At 48.3% G+C, this 20,652-nt stretch overlaps 1 protein-coding gene and 1 pseudogene across 2 annotated transcripts in view; one reads left to right on the top strand and one right to left on the bottom strand.

The window, feature by feature from the left end:
* Positions 1 to 20,652, top strand: part of LOC144104919 (uncharacterized) — a 211,524-nt gene that overhangs the window by 82,897 nt on the left and 107,975 nt on the right. The gene's annotated exons all lie outside the window — the stretch shown is intronic.
* On the bottom strand, positions 18,200 to 18,849 carry LOC144103378 (uncharacterized; annotated as a pseudogene).

The following is a 20,652-nucleotide window of genomic DNA, read 5'->3' on the forward strand; positions in this document are numbered from 1 at the left end:
CAGGGTGTCCTAAAAAAGGGCAACAAGAGGCTAATTTAGTACATATTGAGGACACTACATTGAAGGCCCCATTGCAGTTCACTCAGCATTGTGAGCTGTTCAATTCAGTTTATTTTCCCGAAAGATTCTGGTGGGTCTATAGGCAAAAATATATATCTTTTATGTATATTGCATTTATATATTTATATGAAATATATAAATATATATATTATGAAATAATATATATAAAATATAATATGCAAAATTATAGGTTACTTATATTTAAGCTCCATTATGTAAACAGCTACACCTAGCTGCTACTTAACTTTAATTAATAGCTGCTACTGGAGACAGCTAATATAGTGCAACACTTGGAAGCTATAGCCAAGTTGCAAATTTCCACGTGCATATGAACTGTGGAATGCAGGAAACTGGCAGCAAGTTTTGTATACTCAGTGCCAGAAAAGATCGGGTATAACAGTTCCTGAATAAAGTGGCTGATATATGCAAACTGGGACAGATGAGTTTATTGCTTGGAAAGGCAGAGAGGTAAGCCGGAAAGATAAATATCTAGCCTGCTTCTCCGCACTCGGGAAGGAAAAAATAGTCGTGATGGGTAATGGAGCAACCTCAGCAGAATGTATGTAATGCATCAGTTCAGTTAGCATAGAAATGCTACCGGGAACACACAAAAATAATGTGTAAATATTTATTTATGTTTACTCTTGACTACAATGCTAATTTTCAGCTTCAATCAGAAAATTTCGATTCTTCAGCTTGGTGCACCTCGGTGTCGTGACCTAAAAGAATCAATCTTGGTAAAAGCAATACACGTCTAGGCCAACATTAGCAGCTTATGCTTTTTGTATTTTGCTGTATATAAGCAAACATTTCCACAATGAAAAATATATAATGCATTTAATAGTGCCCTGAATTCTTGTTTAGTAGAGAATTTTTTTTCATGTTGAATACATTCTCATATTTGAGTTCCTACAGTACAGCACAATAAGTTGAAGCAATTTCACCTGGAAAGATACCGCTTTCCTTTCATGCAATTTGTTAAATCAAATGAGGATCGGGCTGCAGAATAAACAATTTTCATTTATAGTCTTAGTAGATGTGATTATAATTATTCTTAACTACATTGCATTTTGTAATAACACCTTTGGGAGAGGATACATAAAGTTAAAAGGGCAGAAATTTTTGTGAAAAGCAGCAGACACCTCTTCCTACACTAAAGAGTGCATCTCAAAAGGCTACAATACGAAGTTATCATAGATTTCAAGATATTTCCTAGATACTTGTGGTATACAGCAACAACATGCTATTGCTTCTGCTCCAGCAGTGGTTGCAGCCTCTCTGCAGCATGACAAAGCCAAATCTTAATGACATTTTCAATGTAATTTTTTTTTCACTTTAGTGAAACATTTCTTCACTGCCTCTGGAACAACCATTGGCGATGACAGTGATTCATAATGCCCGAGTGAAATTCACACATAATCATATGAAGCTGCATGGCATTAAAAAGCATATCACTATGAGAATGTACAGTAACTGAAGATGCAGCCAAATGCAATAACAAACATGGAACTTTAGAGATACAAAACCATGTCTCAGGCTTTTTTTCTCCTCTGCAGAACCATAAGTGTATCTCCTGCTTGTGTAGCTAACAGATACATTATTTTCGTAGTTGCCAATTGCTGCTCTCAAGATAATACTATAAGCACTGCCCAAGCCAAACTTTCTGGAGCATGTCTTGCTTTTTTTATTTTGGACTCTTGCAAAATGGCTTAAGGTGGGGCTAGAGGTGTGCTAAAGGCAAGTCATGGAGACTATGCACTGCCTGATTGATTTCTAGACCAGAGATTCTTTCAAATGTGCTGTTGCCGCAGGGGATAAAATCCTTGATGATAACACCTGCAAGGAAAGTGAGAAAAAAAATTTTCCCAAGTACTTAGGTCTTAATAGCTTTGTTTGCATACCATTCCTTTTGGTCTTCCTTTTCCACCAGATGTCACTTGTTCACCTGACAAAAATTTTCATGAATACACTGAATCAGTTCAATGATTCATGTTATTCTGAACCCTGGAAGGTTCTTTCAAACCAAAGCATTACCATCTAACCTAGTTCTAAGCCACCCCCACCACTATGCCACCTTTATGATAATAGGCTGAACTCTCTTGTATTTTTAGTCTAGAAAAGGATTTTTTACTTCTGGGAGACATTCTCAAACTGGGTGTTCCAGTGTGCCTTATGGGGTTTCCCGAGCACTTCAATTCATGCATGTCTTGTTCACTCTCTTTTCTTTACCAACTTCATCATGGGGCTAATCTTGCCATAATGCTTTTAACAACTGTTATGCAATACAGCTATTCATTAAACTGGGCAGTTGTTGAGGGTGTATACACCCACATGCCTTTCTTTGAATCCATATAAGGCTGAAATCAATTGAATCAAAGGTATGTGGGGTTCTTCGGTGCCTTTAAAAGCATAACGGTTCTCCTAGGTGCAAAATTTTGAGAGCCGCTGCTGCAGAGAGTAGCAGCATAGGTATAACATAAATGTAACTTACAGCAAATGACATCAGTGACATTGTGTGCAGAGAAGTTGCCTTTTCCCTTCTGGCCTAACCAGCTGTACTCTACAGCCACTTGCAGACTAAGAAGCGCTGCAAGCATTCTTGCCTACAGCTGAGCCCCCTAGGCTGGAGAGCTGGTGGAGCTGTAAAGAACGAATATATCATTATATATGCGCCCTTTTCTATTCATGCTTCAACAACATGCAAAATCATAAGAGCACAGTACCAGTCGTGTCCTTAAAGTCTCACTGCCCGACAAACTTGCATCAAATTCTACGAAATCTTCCATATTGCTGAATGGAGCCTTCACTAAATCTTCATCAGGATCATTTGAAATGGGAGCTCCAGCAGTCAGCCTATCCATAATGGCATGCAGCTGTTGTCCCCGCTGCTCAGCTCTTAGGAGTACAGTTTGACTTATTCTAAGAAGTTGGCCAAATTCTGAAAAGATGAACATATATGCATAGGCAATTAAAGAATATGAATCGAGTGAACTGGGACACTATAACGTGGCAGCAACAGCCCTCACTGTTCTAAAGAACCATATCCTTGACTTCCCGTGGAGTAACCTTTACTCCAGGAACTAATTTTATCAGGATAAAATCAAATCCAGCCGCTCATACAAAAAAATATGCATGGCTGATTTTAATTGCTTGATAACGAAGTGCAGAACTTTTCCAACATAACTACAGCATTATGCAGGGTTTATGATAATAATTCTCCCAATTCAAATTGCTACTTTATTCTTACTGGTGGTTGGGCCCCAACATCAAGGCGATTAAAAACGCTTCCTTCCAATGCGAGTCCACATGATAACAATTTCTAACCATCCTTCTAAGTCGCATGCATATTTACTCTGTTTCGCAGTTGTCTCTGATTTATGCAAATGACCTGTTTCAAAGCAACAATTTTCTAGAACTTATATATAGCTAGTTGTACTCTGAGTGATGAAAACTTTTTCTAACAGTCAGCTGAAAACCCTTTTATTTGAAGCCTAACATACAGCTGCTCTATAGAGATGCCATGTGTGTGGTAATATATGTGTACTATTGGCAGGAAGAGTTCATGCACCATAGTTTATTTAAGAGGGGTCATTGTTCTTAGACCTATTTTCCTTATTTTTAGTCCATTCCCAGTGAAACTGTATCATCTTGCTCAGTTTTCTACACTGATTTCAAACCTGCAATTACTTTTTCTCTAATTCAGTTACTAAGATAATTAATTTTATATAGTCATTCATCTGTGCTTTGGTGCAAAAAATTTATTCAATAAAAAAAAATTACTCCATGACTATATAGTATGGTGAGTAAAGCGTGCAATAATCAAGGAATTTGTTTTGTTTGTTTTGTAGCGACTCAAGCTATGAGGGACGTCATAGTGAAGGTCTCCGGAAATTTCGAGCATCTGGAGTTCTTTAATGTGCACTGGAAATAATCAAAGCAGTTTTTTCATTTTACCTCATTAATAATTTTACAGTACTTGGAATAGCATCATTTCAGGTGTCAGTATGATGCATTGATAAACTTTGGAAATTTATAAATTTTTGAAGTGTGATTGAACAATTGTGATTCGAATATTGCATACACTGTGCCTTCAGCTTCCCTTAGGAAATAATATGGCACGTCTGTCTGCCCTAGATGTCGAGATATCGGCATACGAAGACAGCCAGGTTCCAAAATTTTCAACCTTTTAAATAATTTGCTCCTGAACATATTCAGCACACACAATGATTTGAATTTAATGTTATGGTCAAATAGATTTCCTAAAGGAGAAAACTGTTAGAGTTGGGGAATAATAGCTTTAGACTCCAAAAAAGACAATTTTGGAAAATCGATTTTTGGGCTATTTTTCGGTCTCGAAGACCAGCGTCCCCATTTAAAATTTTATTTTTTGAACATTCATTAGCATATCCTAAACATAGCAGATTATGCTCATTGCTTTCCAAACGAGGTGCGAAACTTCCTGTAAAGCTCTAACTGTCTTTTGTGGTTCATTCCAACTGAGAGTACTTCTTCGGAAAAGTATGACCACATATCTAGTAAAAACAAGCGTGACTTCATGGGTCATTTGTGTTGACTGCAGAAATGTGGTTATTTCACTTTTGGTTACCTGGTTTCAGGACATATGTTTGAGCAGTGTTTGACATCAGTGGGTGGCCACTGGGTTTTGGCATATGTGCTGCAAGGTGTGGGAACATTAATTTAATTATACAATGAAGAATCATGCATTGACAGGCTTACCTGGATGGAACTGATCATTGCCACGTCTTGATGGGGTGTGCTGAGGCAACATCCTCTTTGGCTCGTGACTTCCGTAGTCATCTGACCATACTGAAACCAGAATTAAGTCTCTCACTGGAACGGTGGAACAGTAGACTGGAAGCGCCACTGCAGCAGTAAACTTACACTGCGACTGGTATCCTGTTCGGTTGCCTTGGATATGACTGTGTGGCCTGCTGGAAACTCGAGCTGAGGAATGCAAAAGAACGAGGGTGCTATATTATGTACAGATTATGCACAATATATACTTTCAAGTCATGTCCAACTTACAAAAGCTTGGCAACCCTTGGCCGGGGCTCCTATATACATAGTTTTCTTGATTATCTGTACATACAAGATATATTTGAATTAAAAATAAAAAAACAGCTGCTGACCTGGTAAGAACTTCTAGGCTTAGATTCATGGATGAATATCTAAATGTATGGACTGACTTCAACCTGTACGTGCAACAAATCTTAAAACTATATCACTCAAGCAAGCTGCTTAGCACTTTGTACAAAAAAGTGCATTAATTTAAAGCAATCATCAAAAGATTATAGAGACAGGTCTAGCCACTAAAACTGACTTCATTGCACTGCTCCTGACTTGCAACCAGTCATATTCGTGTAACGCAGTTCATACCACTGGACAACAAATTTTCTACTTGAATAATACAGATGGCCCTTGATCATTCGAGCTGTAAAACTTCAAAAAGTGTTTGAATAATATGATGGTCAAATAACCTGTGCCTTTTTAACACACTTTACAGTATGGTACCAAAGCGGGAGATTGAACTCTATGAATACAAATTAATATTTGATATGATATCTATATTCATCATAATGTCTGTGCGTACAACAGAGATCATACCGTGAAGTTCAAAGCTTTCCAGTGAACACAAATCTCCAGCTTGTTCCTTTTGAGGCCTTTTATTGTTGTCATTTTTTGCTCCTTAAAGACAAATAAAACCAAAATAAGACACTCTGCCACTCAAATGCAATTTTCAGTAATCACACCATAAAAGATGTCATAACCTGAACCATATTTCTTTTACTGTTCATCAAAGATATACCACAATTTTCCCCCATTAAACTAAGATAATTTTCACTATGAGCCTCGTCTACAATTTTTCTGCACATAAAATGTTTCAACACATAAGCCCCTTTGCCCAAACAAAAACCAGCAATAAATAGATTTTCAGAGCTGCAACCCTGTTTTAGTTCATAGCTTTTCACTTTGAATTCTTTAGGGCATGTTGTGCTTGGAAGTTTATGCAATAAAAAAATGGTTGGTGAGCACAAGATAATGACTGTTACTCCAAAGTGAAAACGGCAGAAACTAAACTTTTTAATTACATCATTAATCTCAAAATTTTTCTGCACTAGCAGATCATATCTTTGTGCAGAATCTTTATATTAAGAGTACCTAGGGCACAGAACATTTTCCTCAACTGTAACATAATATCTTCATGCAGAATCTCTATATTAAGAGTTAATACCTAGGGCACAGAGCATTTGCCTCAAGTGTAAGATTGCAAAGATTGCAGAAACAAGTGCTATGGACTCTACTTTTCATCATAACTTGTGATGGCTTTGGCAGATTCATCTCATCATTATCCGTATCTGAGTGTTCCAAATGCCTGGCTGTTTTCTCTTCTTCCTTTCCCCAGATCATCTTTGCTTTGGAGGTCAGATGTGTCTTCTGCTTTTCTCAGGCGTTGCCTTGCATCCCCATATGTGCGTAAAAGTATAAGTAGTGCTGCCATATTAGACAGTACTGGCTCTGCAGTAAAGTCAGCTGTATGCGCATATTTATTGTCACTACAAGTTTTCCTTGCACCAAGTCTGTTACAATTCTACAGTAACAGATAAACCATGCTGACAAAATGGCATGTATTTTGAAATCTAACAGGTCAGAATGATGTTGCACTACGCCAGCTACAATCTGCATGTGGCACAACACAATCCTTGTCCCCAATAATTTGCTAACTTGACCTGGGCACCCTGCTATGATGGCTACATGTGCTCCATGGCATGTGCCAGCAGGCAAAATGCTATGCTGCTAAATTGGCATTTGCACCATCTTCATGTTAACTTTGGTCAGCTCCTCAATTTTGCACACTTTGCCTGAATGGTCACCATCTTAATTTTATCCCTTGCTGATCGTGAGCCCAGGCTGGGTATCTAAGGATGAAAAATGGTGTAGAGCACTTTCCTTTAATATCATGAGACTGAAGCTGTTCATGTTTATTTTTTTTCTGTGCAACCGAACTGCTGCAGTGATGCCATCACATACTTCAGCACCATAATACTGTTGGAACTGGGTTTGACTGCAGCACGTTTTGTAATGTACGTGTATTTTAAATTTGCTCAGCACTTGCCACATACGATTTATTTGCCCCTGATTACCTATACAATGAGTACAGTGATAATGAGCTGCTCTAATCTCTTCTTGGCAAGAACTTATCTGACAGGCCAATTTCTTTTCAGTATTTATCATACAGCATGTTACATGCAGTATATACATGCAGTATACTCTTCAAGGCACATAGATAACAGTGTGCACCTGTTTCTAGTTTTTTTTACGACTACATTTTGCTAGATCTATTAGATGTACCCAGGAATCATTAGCGAAGAGATAGCTGATCGATGTCATGGTACGTGCAGTGCTAACCCATTAGGGACCAAGGAAAATCTACACGACCAATTATGTTTACCTTTTGGTGTACGATGTCTCTTTAATGGATACAGGAAATTCCTTCAGTATCAAAAAAATATCTTTATTCCTTCAAAACTTACAGAGGTGTACTTTTTATAGTGCGCTAAGTTCTTCCCATTGCAAAACACACTTGCCCCATGCTGTTACTTAGGTGCATGAAACTTGTTGAAGCACTTGTGTTTCAAACAAAGTGTTATATTGCACTTCACACATGCCCATGTTGACCTTTTGTGCAATATTGGCACCGCAGCTGCTTTTCTAATTTATTTGGAAAGTGGCCTCCCTTATCAAGTATAATGCCACATACGATGGATGCTGGCCGTTTGCGAGTGGCATTATGTTTTGTGCCGAGACGCAGGTAATACCGCGTGACATTTCTTGAAACGCAAGGAGGTCGATTGGCTCATCTGCAACCACTTGATAAATTTTCCATGCATTCAACACGGCTATGTTTAGCATTTGCGTAAACAAAGGCCACCACCACTTTTTGCCGTGAATGCCAACTCTATAGTTGTTTACAGCTTGATCTAAGAGGTCTACGCCTCCCATGCCGCTGTTATAGCTGCTGAACAGCTTCGGTTGCGGAACATTTACCCTTTCGTGAACTGCAGACGACCACTGCTTTACAAAGGACGTGGGTTCAATACCGTCATAGTTCGTAGCCATTACAACACTGCTGTCCTTCCACTTTATGAGAAGAACCTCACCGACGGAGTCGAAACAATAAAAAAATTATCCTCTGGTTTTTTTCCATTTCTTTTTTAGCTGGAAGAGGGGACTTCATATGCCACTTCTTGCGAAGAGTGCCTGTTGCCCTAAACCCCTTTTCACGCAGAGTAACAAGGAGATTCCGCCTTGTAAAAAAATTGTCAGAAAAGACTATGTGGTCACTAGGATCAGAGGTTGCCTCAAGCAGAGAGAACAATGGAAGTTCCCAGGGGATTCTTATCATAGTTGAGAGATTTTTCACTGTAGGTATCAAGACCATAACAGTAGCTGTCAGAACTGCACACCATCCAGTTCTTGTACCCAAAGCGAATTGGCTTGCCACGCATAAATTGTTTGTAAGTATGGTGGGCAAAATATTTTACCATAGACTCGTCTATAGAAAGGTTTCAGTGGAACATACTTTGCTGCTGAAAACGCTCGTTCAGTATGTTCATGAGAGGACGTATTTTGAACATCCGATCAGTCGTCTCCCCAATCAAGTCATTGTTGGCTAGGTGCAACATTTTTTTTATCTCGAAATCTATTTCGGCTCATGCACTTTGCTACGTAGGGCACTCCAACATCTCCATCAACGCACCAGTAAAGTTTCCGATGAGGGAGGCTATGGTAGACAGATAGCAAAAGAATACCGATGAACCTCTTCAGATCATCCAAATCGAGAGCAAAGCCGTGTTCATTTTTCTGCTTTGCATACTTGCCAGTCTGTATTATTATATGAGTGAGTATTTGATCATCAAGAATGGTGCTGAATACTTGACTTGGAGAATAACCGTTGTAGAGAGACCGCAACATGGCTTTGCGCTCCGCTGCCCCATCAGTTGAATTCTCCCAGGTATATTCAGGTTGATTCCTGGTCCAGTTCACGGCAGGAACCTTTGCGTGCTTCAACACAAGGGCACACTCGTCATCTTCCTTTCGACACCAATGAACTTCAAGTTTCCCTGCAAAAAATGTTTTGATGTAAAGGACTTCCATGGCTTCGAAGGCTATGCCTCATAGTCTGTTTCGCTGAAAGCAGGAAGCAGTGACATTGGTAAGAACCTGCTCCCACGCAGGGTGAACTGCACCTCGAAGGTGCATCGGAGTACACTCAGAGACATCTGCGCAAACTGATGCAAATATTCACAGTGCACACGGCCTCCCCTCCCACACTGAATCACCAACCTTCGTGTATTCCAAGCCCTGTCCGATTCTCCCCGCTTTTGCCCCGCTACATACCGTAGAGGCCACTACGGATGAAAATAACGAAGAAAAATGGTGTTTGTTGGTGTCGTGGTCATTGACGCCGATCAAGGAGAATACGCAAAGTGCCTAACTAGGCGCTACCGTACTAAACAGAAAAAAAGTTCTTACCAGAAACATCATTCACTGGCATAGCACCCATACAGTCTTCGTCGCCTTCCTCTTAATCTGTTTCTCCTGATGGGTCTGGAGGGATTATAACGACATCATCAACATCCCCAGCATTCTGAGCAATATCTGCTGTAGCCTCGAGTGCTTCGCTGAGCCGACAGAATAGTTTCTTGCCAAAGAAAACACCCGGATCCATAGTATCGGCTGCCTGCAAGAGCGACTACCATTGTGCACACACGAAGTCCCGCTGTACTATAGATAGTACAGCAAGGTTTACTCATATAAAACAAAAAGCGTGAACGATATAAAAGTTTCACAGCACTCAATGCTTACTACTGCTCTTCTTGAAGCTATATACAAAGAGGTTTCATGAAATATTGATTCTAGCCAAGAGAACAAGTTTACGAAGCGCTTACCTGTTCGCTTGGCGGGAATGAAGATTGGCGATAGTTGATTGTAGACATATACTCCGGGGAGCGCTACGAACGCGCTTGCTTGATTTGGGAGTGTTGCCTGTCCCCCTGCCGGCGGAATGGCGAACTACTCAAAACGAAATACTCATATTCCAAATAAAAAGAAATGGAATTGTAGCTATAGCTTTAAAAGTACAGCAGTCCCAAATGGGTGAAAGAAACAGGTGCACAACCGGAAGGGAATCAAGGTAAAAAACAATGAACTGCTTTTGAAATTACTGTCATACAGAGCAAAAATGTCTTTTGTGTCTTTTTTTGTTCATTATCAAATGCTCATGTGCTAAATTTGCTTATTATCAGAGCTCCTACAATGCTCAAAAACTGATGCAGTTCACTCTGATTACAGAATTGCAGCATTTACTCAAATTTAACATGACTATGATTATAATGTGAGGCTCAACTACACAAGCTCAAAATGAAGAAACAAAAACAAATGTAATTCAAGGATCGTCTTCACGGCAGCATAATGAAAGTAAGCAAGAGGTGCATGAACAAAGCAGTAGTGCAGACATTGCGGGTGCACAGAAAATGGGGGGAAAAAAGTGACATAAACGCAAATACATGATACATATATTTCCAGATACATAGTGGACTCACTGATAAATAATGAATGCTTAGTTGTAATATTCTGCTGTAACACGTACAGTGCAAATGGCTTATTTCTATTTTCAGTAGTATATTGCATTACAAGTAAATAAGATATATTGGTTCGTGAAAGACTAAATATAAGTGCGAGTAATTTAAACATCACCACCGGCTACAATGCATGACCAGAATATCAAACACAGTAGTCAGTTTTACCAAAGGCTTGCACAGCTGTACATGGCAGTTCTTTCCAGTCTGGACCTGGTGTTGCTCCAGCCTTAACTAGGCTCTCAACATGCTTCATCTCTGGTGGCCACAAACAAAATCCTTTCCTGGACATCCACAGCTTATGAATTATAGCAATTCCAGCAGCAGTCGGAAGGCATGGGTCTGGCTGCGCCCAGGGTGCAGCAGGTCCTGGTCTGAGTGGGCAGGCAGGCCTAGGCTGTGGTAGCCTGCAGACATGGCTCTCCGGGCTGCCTCTAGGTTCGGGCAGGCACAGAGGAGGTGGCCCAGGGTCTCATCGGACCCGCAGAAGGAGCAGGACGGAGACGGGGCTCTGGCATGACGGTGCAGACGGGCCTGTGTCCAGGAGCAGCCCATTCGCAGCCGTTGGAGAGTGCTCCCTCCGTTGCAGGCAGTCAGGTACTCTCAGGAAGCGGACTCCGGAGGCTACGCGAGGATTAGGGTGGAGGGCCCGTACAGCCTGCCGGAGGGCAGGGCGGGCGAAGTCCAGCTGGTCGACTGCTGAGGACACCGGAGAGCCATTAATGTGGGCGGCCCTGGCCAGCTGGTCCGCAGCCTCATTTCCAGTGATGCCGACATGTGAAGGTAGCCACTGGAGGGAGACCGGACGGCCAGCATCCTGGATGGCCATAAGGTGGGCCGTAAGGTTGGCCACCGTGTGCTGCCTGGGCTGGTTCTGTCGTAGGAGTTGGAGGGCCGCTCTGGAGTCGGTCAAGATGACTGCGGGCTGCTGCCCAGGCATCAGGAGGAGCAGGTCCACTGCCAGGTGGAGGCCAGCCAGTTCTGCCGCCTTGGAGTTGGCCGGGAACCCCAGGCGGTATGACTGTGCTGCACCTAACCGGTGCTGTAAACCGGGAGGTGTCCTTCCAGGGGCTCCTGCAGCAGGGTGGCAACTGTTTGCTGCACGGCAGCGACAGGTGTTCGGCGCTTGCTGCAGTTCAGGATGTCCACCGATATGGGGAGCGGCGGCCTTGTTGGTGGGGGCGGGTTTGGTGCCTGGGTGACGGGGGCCGAAGAGCCTGTGGAAGGTGCTCCACAGGTGCCCCATGCAGGAGTCCGGTGCTTGGCAGAGCCGGGACAGGAGGGTCCCTCCGTCTGGTGCATGGTACAGACGGTCGATATGGCGGAGTCCCGTCTGGAGGATCAGGAGGGAAAGCGGCCAGGTCCCTGCTTCCGCATGAGTGGCAGCGATGGGGGAGCTGCGGGGGAGGCCTAGGCATTGCCGCAGGACGGAGCGGTGGCCAAGCTCCAGAGTCCGGAGGCGGGCAGGTGGCAGGGCTACCAGCGGAAGGGCATATGTCACCAGGGATGTGGCAGCTGCATGGTAGAGGCGGAGGGCCGAGGAAGGGGAGCAGCCCTTACCCCCGCCCTGGAGGCGCTGGACTGCCTGGCCGATTCATCGTAGACGAGGCAGGAGGGCCCTCACCGCAGGAAGCCTGGTGAGCCTGGTGAGTCGCCGGTTGATCTGGAGGCCGAGATACTTCACCTGGTCCCGCCAAGTGAGCCCATCCCCACCGAGCCACAGGGTGGTGATATGTGCCCGGAGCCCTCTGGGGTGGTACAGCAGGGCCTCCGTCTTTGCTGGTGATACCGTGAGGCCGATGGACGTCAGGTAGGCCTGTGCAGCATCCAGGGCCCTCTGGAGGGATGTTCGCATGAAGTGGATCCTCCTGGGTGTGCCCCTCACCCAGAGGGCCACATCGTCTGCGTACACGGAGCACCTCACCCGGTGGGAGGACCTGGACCTGAGGGAGGCTGGCAGTCCTGCCATGACCAGGTTACATAGGAAGGGGCTCAGCATTGAGCCTTGTGGTACCCCAGCTGCGACGGGTCATGGGGAGCTTAGTTGCCCTGCCCACCAACAGCAATCAGGAAGGGGCGGCCATGGAGGAAGGCTCGGACAAACGCCAGCAGAGGGTCAGTGACCCCCAGACGGGTCGGGGCCTCATGGATGACACTGTGTGGGAGGGTGTCGAAGGCAGCCTGGACATCCAACAGGACCAGCATGACGGCGTCCCCATCGTGCCGGGCATCCTCCAGGGTGGAGACCAGGTTGGGAATGGAGTCCGCAGTGCACCTGCCCCTTCTGAAGCACGTTAGCTGCTCGGGCAGGAAACTGGTGACCCGGGCAGTCAAGGTGAGGCGGGACAGGGCGATTGCCTCCATGGTCTTGCAGGCTGCGGAGGTCAGGGAGACTGGCCTGTAGGAGGACGGCAGGCGGCTGGATTTGCGTGGCTTGAGGATGGGTACGACCACGGCCATCAGCCAGTCCTCGGGGAGAGTGGCCGGGACCCATATGGTGTTGAAGGACTCGAGGAGGCGGGCCCTCGCTGGGGTGTCAAGGTTCTGAAGCATCTGGTGAATGATGCTGTCTGCCCCTGGAGCCGTCCGCTTTCGTGGGCGGTCCAAGACCGCCTGTAGCTCATGGGCCGTGATGGCGGCATAGCACTGAGCCGTGATTTGGACCAGGACATCTGGGGAGGCTGCAGGGGTCCTGGACAGGGCTGGAGGACCTGCATAAGGGCTGGAGACCGGTCCGCCAGGAGGGGTGAACTGGTCAGCCATCAGCTCAGCCAGGTCCTCGGCGCTGATGGCTCTTGAGATAGCAATGGCCAGGATGGGACGCCTGGGGATCGCTGGATGAACCGGGGCCCTCGGGAGGCGCCAGGATTTGCCCGAGGGGCTGGTTCTCTGAATGCTAGAGCATACCCCCAACTAGCTCTGGCAGTGCCGGCATCTGGCGTGTCGACGGCAGGCAGCGTCGATGCGCCGGTAGGCCGTCCAGTCAGCAGGAAGGGAAGAGTTCAGGGCAATGCGCTCTTGGCGCCTGCGGTTTGCCCTGAGGTTCAGAAGACTGAGGTCTGGGACAGGGGAGCTGACCGGGACCCTGACCAAGGTAGTCTCGCGGGCACAGGAAGCCACGTGATCCAGGAAGCCCTGGCCCGGAGGGGTCTCCTTGCTACGGGTGCGGAACTCTGGCCAGGAGACCACTGCGTACGTCTTGTCCTCCTGGGGCTGCCTGGAGGTTGGAGTCAGGAACAAGGGGAAGTGGTGTCGGTTGGCTTCCGGTACTCGTACCGGACCCCAGGCGTTGCGAAGGTCAGGTCCAGGGTTGAGGAGCTCCGGAGGGTGACGAAGGGGGGGGGGGGCTTCAGGAGACCGACGCCTGCCCAGAGCATGACCTCCATCAGAATGCGGCCCGCGCAGCTGGTGGTGCGGCAGCCCCACTCCCTGTTGTGGGCATTGAAGTCCCCACGCACCAGTGCCCTAGGACCGATTTGAGAGAGCACTGGCGTCAACATGGGTGTGTCCCAGCTCACCCCTGGAAGGATGTAAATGGACGCCACAGTGGTGTCTGTGGCACCCATCCACACGGTGACTGCACAGGCAGTCCTCCAGGGGCCCCGAGACGATGTCAGGCAGGTCCACGACCATGTACGGCAGGCAGGCCCGAACGTAGACGGCACTCCTCGGGCCCTGCTGCTGGTGACCAGGGTCAAGGAAGGGGAGCTGGAGCAGCCTGGCGTGGTGCAGCGAGTGACTCCCGCATAGCCGAGGTACCCAGGCAGGCGCAGGGAAGATGGCTCCAGGTTGGTCTCCTGGAGGGCCAGCACATCGAAGGGAAGGAGGCCATCTGCAATGAGGCAGGCCAGTTCCACATGCCTGGCCCGCAGTGACCTCACATTCCATTGCAGGATGTGAGGCAGCCTTGGTCCGCCTAGCCATGGCAGCCGAGTGGAGGACCCAGAGCAGCCATGCAGAATTTCCTCGCCTCCGAGTTGGCGGGGAGTTGGGGGAAGAGTGTCTGCACCGCCACACAAAGAGCTGCAGTCACCTCTGGAGCAGAGGGTGGAGTGCTGGGTGGGGCTCGGCCAGACCGGATGACCTCCGCATAGCTGTGTCCAGGGTTTCTGGAGGCTGGGGGGACACCGCCATGTGGCTGCTTGGCTGGGGCGGCCCTCATCACTTGCAGCACGGACCGTCGGTCGTCTGGGTTGGCGATCTACTGGAGGGCTGTTGTCATGTGACTGCTGCTGCTTGGCTGGACAGTTGGGGTCGGTGGGCCTGTGTCCACCTCTGCAGTGGAGGCAGGTGGGAGCCATGGCTGCACAGGCTGTGCGGTGGTGGGGTCCGCTGCAAGTCGAGCAGTGGGGAGGGCGAGAGCATGCTGCGGCCACGTGATTGTAGTCCCTGCACTGTCGGCACTGCAAGGGGCAGGTTGTTAGAGGCATCACCTCGAACCGCATAACAGCAATAAAGACGTGGCCCAGAGGCGGGGCCGTGAATCGCACTGCCACGGCATGGGGCCTGCGCTTGATGCTTTTCGCCGGAACCGCTGACTCAATGGAGTCCGCAATAGTGGAGGCGGTCACCTCCTTTCTGACTCCATGGACAGCTCCGATGTAGCTGTCCGGAGGGGGGGCCTCGAACGCGTGGACCGAGATGAACAGCAGGGAGGTGATGCCCAGAAGGTGATTCCGGGGTTCCTCCGTCAGTACATCAGCTGAGACCAGGTTCCTGCGCCTGTTCATCCACACCTCACAGACCCCTGGCATTGCATAGAGGCGGGAGCTCCAGTCCTGCTTAACTGCAGCTTGGAGCGTGGCTGGTGGGTGGTGCTGGAACAGGATTGTCGTCAGCCATGTTGTGCGGGTGGCTGGGCGCCGGTGCTTCCGGCGGACAAGGATCCAACCCTCCTGGTCCTCCAGCACAGGGGTGGAGTGGTGGGGGAAGTGCTCTGACCTGGTGTCCTTGGAGGTTGGGTGGATGGCTCCAGTTCAGCATGGGACTCATCCTCATGGCCGGACAGCTGGGCCAGTGGCGGTGGGGCATCGTTACGAGGTTCCAAGGACTGGGCAGGACCTCTAGGCAGGATAGCAGCTTCCGGTGGGGAAGCCAGCTTGTCCTCAGGGCTCTCTGGTGGGAGTGGAGTTGCGCAAGCAACTCTGAGGAGCTCCTGTAAGGCCGAAGACTTTGTAAATGCCTCAGGAGAAGGGTTCGCTATGCTGGGGACTGCTGGTGGATGCACCAGAGAGGAGTGTTCCTGGGGCCCTTGTGCTCTTTTGGTGGTGCGCGGGTTGAGTGGGGCGGTGGACTTCAGGAACTGCGTCCGGGATCGCGTTAGAGCAGGGGAGGTGAGTACCTTGGCAGCCTCGCGGGATGCCTTGGAGGAAATAGCGGGAGGTGTGGGCTCCCTCTCCTTGGAGGCACTGGGCAGAGGCAGTGGGGGAGCCGTTAATGAAGTTAGGAGGTCCTCACCTCGTCTGTACTCAGCCAGAAGGAGCTGGATGCGGAGGCGGAGATGGCGCAGGAAGAGGCCAGGGTCGCGGTCCAGGTCGCAGTCCGGCCATGGCATGGGACCCGCAGGAGGCTTTGTCCGCGGGGAACTTGTTCTTTTGGATCGGTAGGGGGGACAAGCACTGCAGGAGCCCCCGGAGGTGCCTAGGAGTTGGTGGTTGGAGCTGAATCCTCCATGGTCTAAGGAGGGGGTAGGCACCCACAGCAAGGGAGCCTCAGAACAGGAAGGATGCCCACGCGGGTGCCCCTCGTGGCGGCGGGCAGTTAGAAGGAAGTGCCGGGCAACTGGCGAGGGCAGCAGAACACGTGGCCCGATGTTCGAAGCAGGGGGGCGTGAAGCACAGCACAAATCACGCACACAAGCAAGGAAGCCTCGGAAGGGGCAGAGTACGACCTTGCGGGTGCACCACGTGGCAGCGGGCGGCTCGGCGTAAGGGGGCCGGTCGGCTGGCAAGAGCAGCAGAGCCCGTGGACCTAACTTTGGTGCAGGGGCCACAGCATGAGTCGGTGTGTAGCACGGAACTAGCCACCCACACACACATACAAACAAGGGAGCCTCGGAAGGGGCAGAATACGACCATGTGGGTACACGTGGCCGCGGGTAGCTCTGGCTGGCGGGGACAGCGCAACACTGAGATTGTATACACGTGACCACGTTCTCGCGCCGGCTAGGTTGCCATCAGCCGGAGAAGGCTATCGGACAGACGGCAATGCCGGGCACGCCAATGGGCATGCTAGGACCATCCGCCTCTTTGCAAGTGCCAAAATGATCGTACAACACTTTTCCACCACACGTCCGCCTGGCGGCCGAAAACGGGTGGCCCGCTTGCCAAGCGCCTGGCGGAAGCCGCTCCGAAACGATCGTACGACGGCCCTAAGAAGGCCTATGAGGAGTAGGGTGAGGGGCGCCTACGCAGGCGGCGGGTCAGCGGGGCGGCCTAGTAGCTGGGGAAGGGCGCCGGACAGCGCTGGGCGTGCGCATTGCACCTGGCGATCGTCCAAAGGGCGGGCAGGAGGTGCACCGGGCACGGCGGAGGCGAGACGGCGTCGTCGACAAGCACGAACACATCTTGGGAGGAGAGGCAGGAATCATCCGCTCCCCTCGGAGGTCCAGACGGAGAGAGACAGAACTGAGGTGCGGTTGATCGCAGAGGCCACGCGCAGATTTGCAAGAGGGTAAGGAGAGAGGAGCGGGAGTTTTGCATGCTCCCTAGCCTTCTCTAGCTTTCGATGGTGCGCGGCTTTTTCAGCCAGTGGCCTCTACAACAACGCAAAAGAGGACAGCTGCTGTGCAGGTCACTAGTTTACACTTTGTCGTCCACACCAATGGCTGCAACAGGAGGCTCACAAGCACTCCTATGTAATTCTGCACCTGCCTTGCTGCTACAGACAAAGGTGTGGCACGCTTCAAGGCCTTGGCAGCTTTCTTAGCAAGTACTTTGGTATCCCTGCCAGTGGCTGGGCTGATACCTTTTCCTTGCCGACACAGTGCTGCAGCCTTCCTCTTCTTCCTGGAGACAACCAACCACTTACTCTTGCAAGAATCGCAGACAGCCTTTGGCACAGTTGCTTCACGAGTACTGACCACACCTTCCCCTGTGGAAGAGCACTCAACAGGGCTACTCGCTTGCGGCACCTGTGAGGCGCCACCTAGCACCTAGGCACAGGTGGTGCTTGCACCTCGACTGAGATTCATAGGCTTCGTAGGTGACACAGAGCCTTGAAGCCTTCTCTCAATCATTCCCCAAGTGGGTACACCTGAGCCATGAGACACGGGAAGGCAGACTGTCCCTGGTACATCAAACCTTGCAACCTTTGTGCCGGACATGGACACCGCCCATGAGTGCAAAGCCAGCTCCCCGAAGGGTAGTTGGGAGCAGGTTGGTGCCGCACCTTAGCAAAGGAGTTCTGCTTGTTCCCTGGACAGGAGTGGGTGTTGTGGGTGGCTTGCTGACTGCTCCTGAAATAAAAGCAGGTGACCCTTAAGGGGGAAAATCGTCATAAATGATGCTCTCTCTGTCTGGCTCAGTCCATCCAGTCCAAGATAAGGATTTCCGACTTTCCTGATAGCTTGCGTGAATGCATCGCCTCTCAGCTAGAGCAGCCAGGATGTAGGCCTCCTGGTAGAGAAACTGCCAAGACGTGGTTTCCTCACTGGCATGGGTGCACACCATCGCGGCCGAGGTAGCTGCCCCAAATGTCAACTAGGCCATCCAGAAAGTGGAAGACCCGCTCTCGGCGCAGCTCCTGTAATGCAGCGTTCACCTCTGTGTACTGCTTGTTCTTGTGGAGCAGCCGAGTGGTCTGGCTTTCACCAGTTCTATACTCGTTCTGCCCGCGTGGGAGAACAGCAGAAAATGCTACTAGCGCCGAAGGTTTGGTCTTAGCAATGCCGCAAGCTAACCGCCGGTACTTTTTCATGTACATGCTGACACTCTCCAGACAGTCGTTAGTGCCAACATGCACAATGAGGACATCGATGTCATTTAGCTGAGTAGCTATCACTGAGAGCAAATGCTCAATCTTTATTCCTCTGTGTGCACTGACGTCAACAGCGAGACCATGACGCAATGGAAAATACTGGTCAAGGTATTTTACCATCGAATCGCCATGCCACCAAAACGCGACGCATGTTGACCTGTGCCGCGCAACAGGTGAATAAAAGTAGGTAACTTCTATTCAAGAACTTCCAATCACTGAACTGCAACAACGATTTGCACTGACAGCTTGCTTTACTTACAATAAACCGACAAGCAACTCAACATGCAAGCTGTTCTATGCGTGCAATTTGCAACGATTAACACAAACACTGAAAAGCTATGACGCCTCTTGTATACAAGCTATTGCAACGATTACAAATGAGAGGGAATAAAACCTGAAAGTTTATAAACCTTGCAGCGTGGAGGCAAAGTATTAAGACGAGTATTCTACAAAGCTTGTACACGTGTGCCTACAAATGAGCAAACTAACCTAAAAATGCAAAAAATACAGAATTGAATATATGCTAAATCACATTGACAGCAACAAGAAACTCTAAGATGCAATGATATAGCAAAGAAAAAAAGGTCCTTTTGGCTTGCGTTCACATCGTCGCACATGAGCAGGTCGAGAACACTTCCATGAGCACCCACTGTCAAAGAGCAGCAGCAGCACAACTGAGTGAAATGCCACCTGTTGCTGACTTGAATGAAGAGCGCGCTATATTTCCCGAAAACGACTGACGTCACGAGAAAGCTGTCACGTGGCTATGACGCATATTTGTGCATGGCAGAAGCAAAAGTTTAAAAGTGCACCACATTAGCCGCAAACGCGCTACACGTGACACCATGAGAAAGTTGTCACGTGGGTTTGACGTACTTCCGTGTGTGTCAGCAGCAGTCTAGCCCCCCCCCCCTAACTCGCTATTGACGCGCGTGTCATCAGGCGCGGCCATACAAAAATTGAAATTGAAGAAAAGCCGAGACAAGATGGTGGCGTGCAGCGGAGTTGCATCTGATCATGCTCCTTTGTTGTGTTGCTTCGCTTTTAGCAAAAACGAAGAAATATTTTTTTATACAGTGTTATAGCAAGTAAAATGAACTTGTGAATGCTTTTATACACCCTACATATTGTGCTTTCAAAGTCACTGCTGTTGAGGTTACGCACTCTGCCCTCAAATTGCATTCCTTGAACGCATGCATTCCTTGAATGCACTCTGACCGGAGTGCACTGTTCTGTGAGTGGCACTCCACTTGTGATATTTAGACTTGACAAGATGCACTTACAGCAAGTGACACTCTCCATAAGTACACTTCACTCCCGCTTGACAGGGGTATAAAAATTGGCTTGGATGTAAGTGGCGTGACTGTCACTCCTGTCTGTCACAGACAAGGCATAGTTAGAAAAAAACGGCCTGAAGAACTTAAAAAAAAGTTTTCTAAAGCTCTTTGTGGTGGTCACTGCATGCGCATCTTGATGCCCCATGTTCTATGAATACATCCACTGTAGTCTCAACTTCAGCTTGAAGGAACTTTGCCAGAAGCCTCCTTTTGTTTAGCATCCCCTCAATGTACTTTCGCAGAGTGTGAAGCACATAAACAAACTCGGGGGACAAATAAAGAAAAGCAGCCCTCCTCAATTTTGATGTATCAGGCTGTTGCTGGGTGCAGATGAGGCAGGCCATGTGAGAAGAGCAGTGTAGAAGCTGCAGTCCCAACTTCTCTTGCACAGCACGAGCCAGCTAGCCTCCTACCATGGAAAGTGCCGCAGTGTCTGCTTTACGCAGCAAGTTTTTTTGTTCATCATGAGATCACTAATGACTCTTTTTACCTCTGGTGGAAATAATTCATACTCTGGGTCACTGCAGTCTTAGTTGCTGTGCTTAGTGCTCCAAGTGGGTAGTTTGCAGAATCAACAACATTGCTGTTTTGCGAAACTGTGCCAGTCTTCAGGGCCT

The sequence above is a fragment of the Amblyomma americanum genome, chromosome 9, assembly GCF_052857255.1.
Source record: "Amblyomma americanum isolate KBUSLIRL-KWMA chromosome 9, ASM5285725v1, whole genome shotgun sequence".
Taxonomy (NCBI): domain Eukaryota; kingdom Metazoa; phylum Arthropoda; class Arachnida; order Ixodida; family Ixodidae; genus Amblyomma; species Amblyomma americanum.